The sequence below is a fragment of the Sinocyclocheilus rhinocerous genome, unplaced genomic scaffold (genome assembly GCF_001515625.1).
Source record: "Sinocyclocheilus rhinocerous isolate Xijiao unplaced genomic scaffold, SAMN03320098_v1.1 scaffold1965, whole genome shotgun sequence".
NCBI classification, from domain to species: Eukaryota; Metazoa; Chordata; class Actinopteri; order Cypriniformes; family Cyprinidae; genus Sinocyclocheilus; species Sinocyclocheilus rhinocerous.
The window spans coordinates 1,429,055-1,443,259 of NW_015625577.1; the positions used below are offsets into that span (position 1 = coordinate 1,429,055).

Below are 14,205 nucleotides of genomic sequence, written 5' to 3' on the forward strand. Positions count from 1 at the left end.
ACATATAGTATATATATAACATAATATATATACACATTTTCATAAATATACAATTCAAATAGAATGAACAAAATTACAAAAAATTACAAAGACCTTTTTTAAGCTCTTGACAGTTTTATGTCAGTGACACTTGTCCCCATGGCCTCGGTCACACATTTGTCTCTCAGTATAAACTGTCTTTGACCTTTGTGAAGGTGTCCGTTAGCTCCTTGTCATTCCACTTTTCAGATAATTACACGTCTCTAAATATGAGAGCACATGTCCACATATTCACGTTGATGTTTCACCTCATTTCCACCTCTCTCAGGCTAACAAAAAGCACCTCCTCTTCCTCTGCCAGGAAGTTTTTTCCCCCCATCCTTCCTTCCTCTACTTCCTCCTGCATTGGCATTCGCAGCATGACACCTGTACCTGCTCTCTTCCTCTCTGATAAAACAGAAACAGCCCCGTGGTGTCACCGAGAGCTCGGCACATATGAGATAATTTGCTGTTTGATCAAAATAATTGCGCTGTCGGAATCGTCTCAGAGAGCCACTTCATTGCTGTTCGATGGATAGGAGGAATATAGAAAACTCGTGGAGCGGATCAACATCCCAGCATGCCGAGGGATGTTAGAATGTGGGTGTACGAATATTGTTTCATGAAATAAGATAAATGAGGTGATTTGGGTTCATCTTGATGTCCTTGGATATATGTACTGATGCTTCTAAGGTTGTGTTCCCCAGTTGCAGGTCTTGTTGCCAGCTGACAGTGAATTTTTACTTAATTTTATGTATTTATTTTCTTTGGCCTTTCCATTCTAATTGAAAGGAATAGTAGAGACAGGGTAGAAATAAGCACCACAGCTCATTGTGTTTGATAAATTAAATCTCTAAATCACTTTAGACATTTTTTTAAAATGTCAACTTCAGATTAAAAAAATTTAATTTTTTCCCATTTAATTTAAATGTATTTGTTGTTGTTTGGCAAAGAAAATTCCTTATTTCGGATTTAAATTGAATAACATTTTAAATTAATTAATTTGTTTGTTTTTCAGTAAGTAATTGCAGTTAATTGACAGCCTATTTCAATGAATTTTTGTTACATCCATCTTGCTGTCCAGATTAAGATTAATTTTATCATTAATTAAGATTAATTAAATTCAAATAAATTTTTCTCCCCATAAAATTAAAATTATTTTTTTATTGTGGTTTGGCAAGGAAAATTCCTTATTGTGGAATAAAATAAAATAATTACTTTTTGTTTTTCAAAAAGTTTTTACATCCTGTTATTTGTTCATTCATTCATTCATTCATTCATTGTGGTTTGGCAAAGAAAATGTCTTATTTTGGATTTAAAATAAATACAATTATTTCACAGCCTATAGTTTCTTTACATTTTTGTTACATTCATTTTACTTTTCACTTTTCACATTAAAAGATTTTTTTTTTCATAAAATGTAAATGTATTTATTTGTTTAATATTTATTATTTTTGGTGGGCAAGGAAAATTATTATTATTATTATTATTATTTGCTTTTCAGAAAAGTAATTGCAGTATTTTTATCATATCTGGCTTCCTCTTGAGATTAAAAGGTTCAAATTGTTGTTTGTTTGTTTTTTTTCATACATTTTAAATGTTTTTATTTATTTATTTATTTGTTGGAAAATTCCTTATCTCTGAATTATTAGTATTTTGCTTTAAAAAAAGTAATTCAGTTAAATGAACAACCTATTGTTTTTAACATATTTTTGTTACATACATCTTGCTCTGTGTGAGCTGTGACGACGTCTCTTATTATTTCCGCCAGCATTTACTCTTTGGCTTTAGTGGCTTTTCGGCTTTTGTCTTTCCCTTTCTGCGTCCAACTGTGTGAGACTAAATTTGTGTGCTTGTGCGAGTCTGTGATTACAGCACCACACAGAATTACTTCATGCGTACGGTTTAATCTTTCTCAACAAACAACTCCATAAAAAAGTGTGCAGTCTCACTCATTCATATCATGCTGAGTTTCTTTATGAAAAGCAGTCAAGCTGTAATAATGCTTAGGCTAATGTGTTCAGCTCTAAGCAGGATAGGAAATGCAGACCACTAGAATTCATGTGCAGTACCTGATGACTGTTCACAAATGATGAGCGATGAGTCAGAAAGCATTCAATTTAAAACTTATGTGCTGTCAGCAGCAGAATCAATGAGGGATTTGAAGATAACACATTCAAAAGAATGGGCTTTGTGAAGCTTCGCACAAAGGAACGTCTGGTTTCATGAATTTAATTTACTAAGCAATATTACTGACTGGTGACATCACAGGCTTTGGAGACATCTTTTATGAACTTGCTTTGTGAGCAATCAACCAATTGTGAGCTTTTTCATTAACGATGCTTTCATTTATTCAAAATGGCCATATTTTATACTTTTATATATTTTGTACTTTTAAATAGTTTATCTTTTATATGTATATATATGTACAAATGCCCACTTGTTATAATGTTATTTTCTTGCAGCAAATACTGTTGCTATTTTGTTTTTCAGTAATATTTTACTGTTAAATCATACCTGTAAGATGAGTTTGTTTCTTCATCAGAACAGATGTGGAGAAAGTTAGCATCACTAAATGTCATCACTTACTCACCAATAGATCCTGCAGTGAATGGGTGCCGTCAGAAGGAGAGTTCAAACAAATGTAGAGTTCATATAAATTTAACAAATGATTATTTTATTGTTATTATGGATTATGAGCTATTTTTTCCAGCCTTTCACTTCACAAGACATTAATTGATGGGCTGGCGTCAAGTGAATTATTTGTGGATTATTGTGATGCTTTTATCAGCTGTTTGGACTTTCATTCTGGCGGCACCCATTCACTGCAGAGGATCCATTGGTGAGCAAGTGATGCTCACCAAATCTGTTCCAATGAAGAAAAGAAAACCTCACAAACAAACAAGAAACAAGCAAAACAAACAAAATCTTGGATGACTCGAGAGTGATAAAATTTTCAGCAAATTTTCATTTTTGGGGGAATTTTAAGTACATATTTCACTAAATAATACATTGATAAAGACATATCAGTTTTTTAAATGTTGACTTTTTTTGTTATAAGATGTTCACAAAACATTTGATCAATGCTTTTACAGCAAATAAACATGATAGGATATCACAGACAGTGACAGTCACTTTTCCACCACATAAATACTGTTTTCTTTGAAATGTGATACAAATTCCCAAGTGTTTTCTTACTGCTGAGTTACATCAACCATCTCCAGCAGAACTCCATCAGGACTCTTTATACAGAGCTGATCTGACAGTTAGCTCAACGTCACGAGCTCACAGGACCTGATGTGTGACACGCAGAGAACTAACCAGAATTAATGGGGCAGAGGGAACAATAAACTCATTTGTGTATCTGATCTCTTTCCTTCCTTATCTGTCTCTTCCCTTGACCTTTATAGTTGTGACATTTTGACAGTTCAAAGGTAGAAGAGAGAGGAAATGCTGCAGGCAGAATTCTCCCGTCTGAGTCTTTTCTCCAGAGAGTCTGTGTCACGGTGCACATGAGAACGTCTTGTGTGCTTTACATTGTATGCCACTCTCGTTCTTTCTTTTCCGATTTGTTTTCTTATGATCAGGCAATTGCAGAAAAACAGCATTCATTGGTAATTGGAGTTTTGATGTTCTTTATCCCACTCAGTTATTAAATTGTATTTCATTTTGCTGTGGTCATATAGATGTTGAAAACCAAAGGTGAAATGTGTAATGTGTCATTTCTCAAGTTTTTCATAATTCAGTGTAACTACAGCCAATAATTTAATCCGAGACCTATTTTTCTGGTATAAAAACAGTGAGTATTTTTGGATGAATAAATATTTCAGTTAGAGTGACGGCAGTGAACTACATAAAGATTTAATGCATCTAAAATAAAATGGCACAACCAATTTTTGTATAATGTTACGGAAAGCACTTATTAACTGAATATTTATAAGAAACTATAAGAAAAATCTTGATGTTGCTGGCACAGAAGCTCCAAAGCTTGTGTCAAATAAACAACACATCTACTCTTTTACACTGAATCACTATATAGGAACTTGATTCATTTGTTCCAAAACCACGTGATCTGTGATCAAAATGTATAGACTTAAGTCGGTGCATTTCTATTTTGATTTGGTTCTTTTATACGAACCGATTCATTTGAATGAGCTGGGCTTTGCAGTGCTGGAAATCTCCATGAGCAATATTATGGCATAAAAATGTCGTTTTGTCACACTACAACACTGCTACTTGCTGGAAAACGTTGGTTGTTACCAGTGTTGGGGGTAACACATTACAAGTAACGCGAGTTACGTAATCAGATTACTTTTTTTTCAAGTAACTAGTAAAGTAACGCATTACTTTTTAATTTACAAAAAGTTTTTTCAAATAAGTAACACAAGTTACTTTTTTTTTCCAATTTATTGATTGACAGCTCTCCTGTCCCCATGTTGAGAGAAATCAGAAGATGTTACTGTAGTTCTAAAATAAATATGAATATGCATTAATTCATCTCACTCACACAAAAAAACACACAGATTCAGTATTCCTCAAAATGAATAAAAATAATGCAACTCAGAATATGACGCAAACCTGCAATAATTAAATGTTAAACAACACAAATATCCTTTATGTATTTAATCCCATTCTATTAACCAATGTCTTTGCTTCTGACCTTCGATGATAACCTAATAAGCAAAAATTACTCTAGACAAACATTTGTGTGTCATTTTTTATTGCTGAAGTGTGTTGAAATTTCTTCTTCTGCATTCTATTGTACGGACGTAAATTTACTTTCCCTTCAGCCTGAGGCTTATTCATTTCACTTTTGGTGTGAAAAGGCTTTTATATTTGCCAAAAATAGAACTTTTTTATTTTAAAAACAAACAAGCAAGCCCTGTCCAGATTTAAAAAGTAACGCAAAAGTAACGTAACACATTACTTTCCATAAAAAGTAACTACGTAACGTAATTAGTTACTTTTTTATGGAGTAACGCAATATTGTAATGCATTACTTTTAAAAGTAACTTTCCCCAACACTGGTTGTTACCAGAAATGCTTCGTTGTTCATCTGAAATCAGCTTCTGTCACGCTACTGGAAATGCTGATAGGTTAGTGGCATTGCTTGCTAGTTACGGTTTACACTCCGGTAAATAAACCTAGGGATGGTTTATAGTTGAATTTTGCAGCTGGGCGCTATTTATTCGTAATGAGTTTGCTCGTGGCATTTTGAATGTTTGAATCCGCTGCTTGTTTGATAGTAATTTTACCCAGTGTAGATGGTCACACAGAGGACTGATAACTCTTAAAAAAGGTAGGCTACCTTAAAAGGATAGTTCACCAAAAAATGAAACTTTGCTGAAAATTTACTCACCCATCCAAGATGTGAATGAGTTTGTTTCTTCACTATTCTTCACTATATCTTGGATTGCCTGAGGGTAAGTACATTTCCCCAAATTTTTATATTTGTGGGTGAACGCTTTCTTTAAACACAATGGCAATGGGAAGTTTTTAGTTTATTGGTTCCATTTCTCTCCAAAAATAGCTAGGAATGCTGAGGGAGGAAATGAGGTAGAACTGTTCAGTCTAGAATAAGCTGATTTGGCACTTGAAGCAAAAATGAAGTGGTAATTAAACATTATGGTCAAGACATTTATGAGTCAACATTTGAGTTTTATGGGCGTTGCTTAAATGACTGGACTTTTTAAATAGCTCATATAAAGGCCAAATTGGTACTGGGAGGTGGACTTGAGATACTGTTTAATTTTAGTGCACATTTGGTAAATGCTGAATTAATAACTGCATAAAGTGCAACCAAGGCTGTCATAGTGAGATGTAAGGATAAAATATAGACGAATAAGGAAAAAAGAAATGACTGACCTAGTAGTGGTGCTGCTTTAAAGATGCAACTTTTCTAAGGTAAAGACAGCTAAAACAACACACTGTAGCTAAAAATACAAAACCATAAGTCAACCGATCAAATAGTTGATGAGCAATCAAACTTGCACCTAAAAATTCGTACTCAAAACATCATGCAACAAAAATTATTTGTTCAGGTATCTGCACTTTTTTCTTCTAAAAAGAGAATGCATCAATTTTAGCATTCAGATTTCTAAACAACCAGACTTTTTATATAAATAAACAGCTCTTTCAAACAGATGAATACCTGTGAAAACTCCTTGTACTTTCACTCCATTCAGGAATAATTGTAGTACCTTACAGCTTTTACAATGTAGTAATCAAACACTGTTCCCCAGGAACACATGCTACAATGAATGTGTCATAAACCACCAGCGATATGTAATGGTGCGCAGCTAGCTTGTCTGTACACAAAAGCTGTTGCCGTGACAACATACCCAGACACTTCAATGTAGCTTTTGGCGAAAGGAAAACATTCAATTGGCATGCAAATCATGCACTGGCTCGAAAACATGGATCCGCAAACATGCAGTATGTCATTTAAAGTCTACATGTTGTCTGCAGATTGCTTCCAGACTCCATGGAAGTTGGAGAGCTTTTGCTGATAGCATTGCAAGCATAACCTGTCTATGATCTGATAAGCTAAGTCACAGGAGGATAAGCTATGAATATTTTTGAACATTACATTTGCATAAAGTAATACATTTGCAATATAAATGGCTGATCTTTTTTTTCATAAGCTTATTAAATATCTGTAATTTGTGGACAATTTATCGACAAAATAGGGACATTTTACTCTTTATCTATTATTTATATTAACAGGAAATCGGTGAGTATTTAATCAGTCAGCAGCACAAGTAATTTACTAATGCTTTTTTAATATGTGGTATCTGTAGCTAATCATCTGTATCTGTATACAGTATCTGTAACTACTAATTATTTTAATTTGCCCTCTTTTTATGTTCTTAGATGTCATATTTGCATAGGTTTCTCTATGGTGGGGATAATACTACACATATAAAGCCTAAACTATATCCACCACAGTCACACAGACGACAGCTTCAGAAGAACCCCAACAAACCCGTCACTTCAAACTGTCAGTATTCCTTTCTCTGAAATGCTTCCTGCATTCTCATTTCAGAGAAATATTATCTTGCAGTCTTCAGACCTATGTTTAGGTTCACTGTAATCATAAGACTTGAGATCTAATGTCAAAGCAACAGGAAAATGTCAGGAGGAAGAGGACTGCAGCGGCAATTGGAAACGGTGACGGCACACATGCTAACAGACTGAACTGGCTGGGATTTAAAGGGATAGTTCACTCAAAAATGAAAATTCTGTCATTAATTACTCACCCTCATGTCGTTTCCAATGAAGTTTGTTCATTTTCAGAACACAAATTAAGATTTTTGATGAAATCCGAGAGATTTCTGACCCTGCATAGACGGCAATGCAACTGACACATTCAAGGCCCAGAAAGGTGGTTCAATCTTAATGTTATGAAGCAACAAGAATAATTTTTTGTGCACAAAGAAACAAAAACGACTTTATTCATCAATTTCTTCTCTTCCATGTCAGACTTCGACGTGCGTTGATGTCCTTACTGCCTTTCTGGGCTGTGAACGTGGTAGTTCCATTGCTGTCTATGCAGGGTCAGAAAGCTCTCGGATTTCATCAAAAATATCTTAATTTGTGTTCTGAAGATGAACGAAGGTCTTACAGGTTTGGAATGACATGAGGGTAAGTAATTAAAGATTAAAGATCAAAGATTTATTTATTTATTTTAATTCAAACATTTGGAGTTGATGAATTATTTTTATTTGATCAAAAATACAGTAAGATGGATGGATGGATGGATGGATGGATGGATAGATAGATAGAAAGAAAACAGTTGTGCAGCTTAATAGTTTTGTGGAAACTAATGAGTTTTGATAATTTTCAGAATTTTTTTTAATGAAAAGTTGAGCATTTATTTGAAAAAAAAAAAATCTTAAAAAAAAGTTTTTAACAGATGGTATCGTTTCATTCAAGGAACACAAAATGAGAGTCAGGAGAATATACTTGAAAAACTACTTACACTTCAAATGGCTTCAGGCTTGAAAATAATCTGAGGTTTGAGAGTTAGTAGTACAGTATATGATTTTTACCTATCCCTTTAATTGTCTCAGAAACACTAAAGCATCATGGATGTGTTTAGCCTGAGCTTGAAAGTGAAAATGGATGTCACGGCCTCAATTTATCTGCAAATGAATCAGCTGATATGCAATTTCACAGGCACCGTCAGCATTTACACACCTATAAAGAGCCATTAAAAAGGACCACTATATTATAAAGATTGCCCATTAAGCAGCATTAAGTATCTCCGATCGGTAACCAATGTTCATTTGCATGCATAATATATCAGAGACAGGTTCATGAAATGTTCATAGGAGTTCATGACTGTTAACTTAACAGCTTTGACCATATAGCCTACGAAACGATGCACTCAGGAGCTGATATTTAAAGAATCCTCAAGCCTGCCACAGCAGATGTGACTGGAGCGAGGAGTTTATGATTAGCAAACACAATGATCAGAGGCGCTCTAATCAGGTCCTGCTATGGCAGCCAGCCAGTTCCATATGCGCTCTCCTGCAGGAGAGAAAACTCAACTTTAATCTCAACTGTTTCAATTATATTAAATGGAGAGCAAATGGAGACTCTTGCTGAAGTCTCCTGCTTTGCAGATTTTTCTCCTCTAGAGCTTCAAAAGAGATTAAATCAAATATTAATGTTTCAATATGTACTCCAAAATGACAAGATACCAAAGTCTACAATCAAAAATCATACTCATCAAATCTGCACTATTATATACACATTAACTTAAGGAACAGTAAAAATAAATAACAACAATAACTATATTAGTGTCCACATTCACGGATGAAAACGTTCTGTTTATTATAAGCGTGTGCTGCAGTTATGTTGTCTACAGCTTTAAATGCTCAAGCTCTTTACAGTCGAGTGGATTCTGATTGGCTATCAATGTTTTTATAGTTCATCATCTGGAAAAAAGACGTTATGAAAAGTGATTCCAACCAGGGTTATTTATAGTTAACTCAAACTAGAACTGAAACTAAAATTAAAACTGTTTAAAAAGATCTTACTTAAAATACAATAAATATTAACTGAAATTATATATATATATATATATATTATTTCAGTTCATGTTTATTGTATTTTAAGTAATATATAATTCAGCTAGTTGTCAAGAAAACATTTATCATTTTAATTTAGTTTAATTTGATGAATTAAAATAATTAAAATTAATATTAACTATATTTATAATATTAACTGTATACACATATACAGATTTAAAAATCTCCAAAAAAAAGACAAAAACACAAAACACATTATAAAAAAACTGCAAAAAAAAAACAAAAAAAACACACAAACAAAACTAAAAATTTAAGATTAAAAAATGGGAAAATAAATAAAAAATGGAAAAAAAAAAAATTATTCACATTTACATTTATTCATTTAGCAGACGCTTTTATCCAAAGCGACTTACAATTGGGGAATACATCAAGTGATTCATCTTAAAGAGGCAAATAGACACAGGAAGTGCTCGTAATACCAAGTTTCAAGCATTGTTCAAATAAATACAAGCTAGATGGAAAGATTAAAGAAAAGACAAAACAGTTTTTTTTTCAAATAGTGTCGAAAGAGATGAGCGTTCAGCTGTCGCTTGACAATTGTCAGGGATTCAGAATTCCGGATAAGGGTTGCAAGATCATTTCCCCAGCCAGGAACGGTAAACGAAAATGTTCTGGAAAGTGATTTTGTACCTCTCTTTGATGGTACCACGAGGCGTCGCTCTCTAGTGGATCTTAGACTTCTGGAGGGAATGTAGATTCGTAATAGTGAGTGGAAGTAGGCTGGTGCTGAGCCTGTAGCTGTTCTACTGTATATGCAAGCATCAATGTCTTGAACTTGATGCGAGCCGCAACCAGCAGCCAGTGCAGGGAGATAAAGAGAGGTGTGACGTGGGCACTTTTGGGTTCGTTGAACACCAGTCGTGCCGCTGCATTCCGAATCATTTGTAGAGGTTTGATTGTGCATGATGGAAGTCCAGCTGGTAGAGCATTGCAGTAGTCCAGCCTAGAAATGACAAGGGCCTGGACAAGAAGTTGTGCAGCATGCTCCGTTAGGAAGGGCCTGATCTTTCTGATGTTGTGTAATGCAAACCTGCAAGATCAAGCAATTTTTGCAATGTGGTCTTTGAAAGTCAGCTGGTCACTCATCAAAGATAACACCAAGATTTCTTACCGAACTTGATGGGGTAATTGTTGATGAACCCAACTGGACGGTGAAGTCATGCTGTAGAGTTGGAGTGGCAGGGAAGACAAGGAGCTCAGTCTTTGCCAGACTGAGCTGTAGGTGATGTTCTTTCATCCATGCCGAGATGTCCGCGAGAGCAGCCTGAGATCCGTGCAGCTGCCGTTGGATCATCTGGTTTAAGTGAAAGATAGAGCTGTGTGTCATCAGCATAGCAATGGTAGGAATCGCAATTAGATTATTTTCCAAAATCGTTCAGCCGTACCAAAAACTGATCCCTGAGGAACCCCAGTGACCAGTTGATGTGCTTTGGATACCTCCCCTCCCCAGGCCACCCTGAAAGACCAACCAGCAAAGTGGAATCCCTGTGATGTCCAGTGATGAGAGGGTGGACAGGAGGATCTGATGATTCACAGTGTCAAAAGCGGCAGATAGATTAAAAATATTAATAGAAATAATTGCAGCTTAATCATACTAAAATAGCACTGATTCCAACTATATCATTCCTCTACGTTGTTATCATAAAATTGTACTTCATTAGTCTTAGAATTTTAATTCTAATCTTTAGATTTGTTTTGGCTTTTTCTTTATCGTTATAGTCTGTACTTGGTGTCAACAGGCCTTTACTATAGATCAACAATTCTAATAGGTAATTTTAAGAGGACAAAAAATATCCTGATGTAAAGAAATTTATAAATATATAAATTTCTACTGAGCTTCCTCTCCCCTAGTTGGGGTTCAGAGATGCTCGGTTGCCATGGTTATGGGTAGCACAAATCAGACTTTAGCCATTTTTTTCCACTGCACGCTTTCACTGGCTATGAGCACAGTGGAAATAAACAGTGCTGATGTCCTATTTACTGAGAGTTATGGTGAGAGGAGGAAGCAGGCAGCAATGGAGATCTCTCCAGGGAAGAGCAGGTGCTCTATCTATTTTATCATGTATACATTTGTCAAGCAGGATACCAGGAAGGTTGTGTCTTCGCCTGGTTTGAGGTGATAAAAGCGAAAGCGCAAACAGTGCAGCCTGGTTGAATTTTTGCATGCCTGAAGCCACTTTTTGATCACATCTGGTGAAGAATAACTCTCCAGAAACAGGCAAACCTTGCTTGTATGCTACCTGAAAAGCTGACATGCTGGTTCGTGTATTCAGAGATTAAATAAATGCTTAAATAGAATATTTTCAACAGTATGCATCTGAGATAAATGAAAATGTAATGCTGATTTTGATTTTTGAGCATTGTGATGCCTGTAAATCAAGTGGTTTGCAGAAATCAATCTGTAAAAATAAAATTTTTATTTGATATTAAAATTGGACAACAGATAAAAAAAATGAAATCTTGCATTTTACACTATTGTATACTATTGCATTGCATTGTATACATAAAACAATTGTTCCAGTCTACAGTGAAACACTGTATCATTACACTGTCTGTGTATTTGTGTTTAGGACAGACAGTCTGTGTGCACTGAGTTCAGTGATTCTTTATGCAAGTTAGGTTTGAGTGAAGACACAAATGAATCCATGATTCAGAGTTTTGAATTGATTCACTTAAGTTGAACAGATTCACACAAATAAACTTGCTGAAGGCATATTTACTACCAGTGTAAATCAAAGATTATATTAAAAATAGATAATAAGAAGTGTTTTTTTTTTTTATAAAATAAAAAAACAATACTAATTGTTTATATTGTAATAATATTTAACAGTAATACAGTTTTTACTGTATTTTTGATCAAATAAAAGCAGCCTTGGTTAGTATAAGAGACTTCTTTCAGCAACATAAAAGAACATCTTTAAAAGATCTTTAAAAAATATTTTAAAAATACTTCATTTTTTAAATGTAAAGATTTGGGTTCAGATTTGAGGATGTAAAGTTAGTTCAAGCACCAATGTCCCTAATATTTCTGCACTTCTAGCAATATAAAATATTTCAATTAGTGTCAATATATTTTAGGTGAGTGTTTTGAGCTGTAGCGACTCTCCAACGGTAATCTAGACACTGAAACTCAATGTAAATTAACAGAGATTAACTGTTCACTGTGAGTGATTCCTGTTTGGCCTGAGAGGGAGCACTTTCTTTTGCCATGAGTGTCTAATCTTTGATTTTGTGCCTTCATTTACCTCTTGTCGCACAATGGATGCAAATTACTCTCGGGATCTGAGCATGCAATTAAACACCTCACTTCAGAGTGTGACGAGCTCTGTGATTAAAAGAGAAGCTGTGCTGAATGGGCAAGCTTTGTCTGGCAACACGCTAACACTTCTGCACAGGTTTCTGGCCTTTGTATAGTGGTGTATGACTTATTAAAATTGAAGACGTTGAATGATATTTTTCATAATTTAGTAATAACAGAAAACAAAAACTGCACTGTTCATTTAAGAAAACTGTTATTTTACGTCTTGATAAACTCTATGATTAGTCTTGAAGTCATCGTAATTAGTAAACACAATGGCTGGAGTGACAAAACTTGCAGTGCATACACTGGAAAAAAGAAATATCCCACTCTTTTAAAGGAAGAGCAGCGCTGCATGACAATTGGATATTTTACTTATTTAGAAGATTGATGTTAGCCATTAAAAGTGAATTAGCTTTTTATGATTCTGTACTTGATTCTGTGAATACAATTGAAGGAATAAAAACGTCTCTAGAGTCTCATTGATATGCTGTTACACTTCGCTGAGTTTTCTTTAAAACAGAAGTAAAGCTATGCAAGTCTTATTAAAGCAGTGAAACTACCTTTTGGTTGAACGACTGTGGGACATTGATAATTGCAAATTGGAAAGCAAATTAAGTTTGATCAAAAGAGACTGGGCTAAATTTGGTGATCATTTCTAAATTGATGTGCAGTGTAGCTCATGTTGATCTTTTTTATATATAAAATATAGGCAATAGTCACATATGATAAACTATATATATCGTATAAAATTGTGTCCTGAAATCAAAGTATATAGATTGTGCCAGGGCTTTAAAGAGTGAAGTTTAACTAACTGTCAAACTTCCACTTTCTTGTTTTTATCTTTTTTTGAGAACCCATCAGCATAAAACTTTTAAGTAAGCAAAACTGTTATTGGTGTGCCGCAGGGTTCAGCTTTAGGGCCAGATGTTTTTTCAGCTGAGACTTCAGAGAAACATTTTTTTTTCTGTTTATTCTTCATGCTAATTCGTTTTTAGGAAGTAGTCAGACAGATGCTGCACGCCTTCCTTTCATAATGATTCATTTAGGCTGGCATTAAAGCAGGACATTGTTCTATTGTTTTTAGTGAATAAATACTCATTTGCTCCATTGTTGTACAGAAGATAGGAGGAGTTTGTGTGTCATCTGCTGGCTACTTCTTACAGTACGGTCCTTTTAAAGTGTTTATGTGAGGTTTCCTTTTATCAAATGCATGTTTAACTTGAAAAGCTGTCTTTTTATGCTATTATAATTGATTTAACATGCTGTGCATTGCTATGCTCTGTAGTTGTTGCTGCTGTCTTCTTTACTGTCAGTCATTGTACACATTAGGATGTTATAAAAGGCTGAGGAAACTGACTGATGGACGTTTTCATAAATGAAACGCTTGTCATTTTTTCCAGGGATGAGGCACTGTTTATCGCTTCCTCCACTGCCTCTCGTCATGCTGTTTCGTTCCGTTAGAGAGTACAGCTCTAACACATCCATGCAAATCACTCCTGAAATAAAGGCTGAAAAGAAAGTGTGGTTGTCATGACGCCCATCAGCTGTTCAGTTGAGAAATGAGTACAGTAGACAGGAGACTATCAGTCAAATCAAAGCAGCAGGACAATTAAATAGCAAGTTCATTTAAGCTAGCGGTTCTGAGCTGTTTTTTTTTTTTCTGGACTTTGACAGTTTTGGTTTCTAAATATTTCTTGAGTTTTAATGGTTTCATGCTCTTGGAAGCACTTTACAAAACATACTGTGTTGATTGCCACAAACGTTTTACCCTCACAACAATTTAACCCATTT

General features: G+C 34.7%; 1 protein-coding gene across 1 annotated transcript in view; it reads left to right on the forward strand.

Annotated features, from left to right (window-relative positions):
- Nucleotides 1-14,205, forward strand: part of nbeab (neurobeachin b) — a 291,762-nt gene that overhangs the window by 58,825 nt on the left and 218,732 nt on the right. The gene's annotated exons all lie outside the window — the stretch shown is intronic.